We start from the raw sequence: 298 nt of genomic DNA, 5'->3' as shown, positions 1-298 counted from the left end.
CCATGCAACTGGGGACGCTCAACAAACACACACTCCTCGTAGTTGCGAGTCGATGGTTGACATGCAACTGGGGGCCCTCGACAAAACACAAACAACCTTAGTTGCGACTCGATGCTCGACTTGCAACTAGGGACCCTCGAGAAACACACACACTCCAGTTGCGAGTCGATGGTGGACATGCAAGTGGGAACCCTCGACAAACACACACACACACACCCCTTAGTTACGAGTCGAAAAAGCTCGACATGGGACTAGGATCTCTCGACAAACACACACATGCCCCTAGTTGCGAGTCGAT

Source organism: Triticum aestivum, chromosome 3A (assembly GCF_018294505.1).
Source record: "Triticum aestivum cultivar Chinese Spring chromosome 3A, IWGSC CS RefSeq v2.1, whole genome shotgun sequence".
NCBI classification, from domain to species: Eukaryota; Viridiplantae; Streptophyta; class Magnoliopsida; order Poales; family Poaceae; genus Triticum; species Triticum aestivum.
This window is presented reverse-complemented; position numbering follows the sequence as displayed.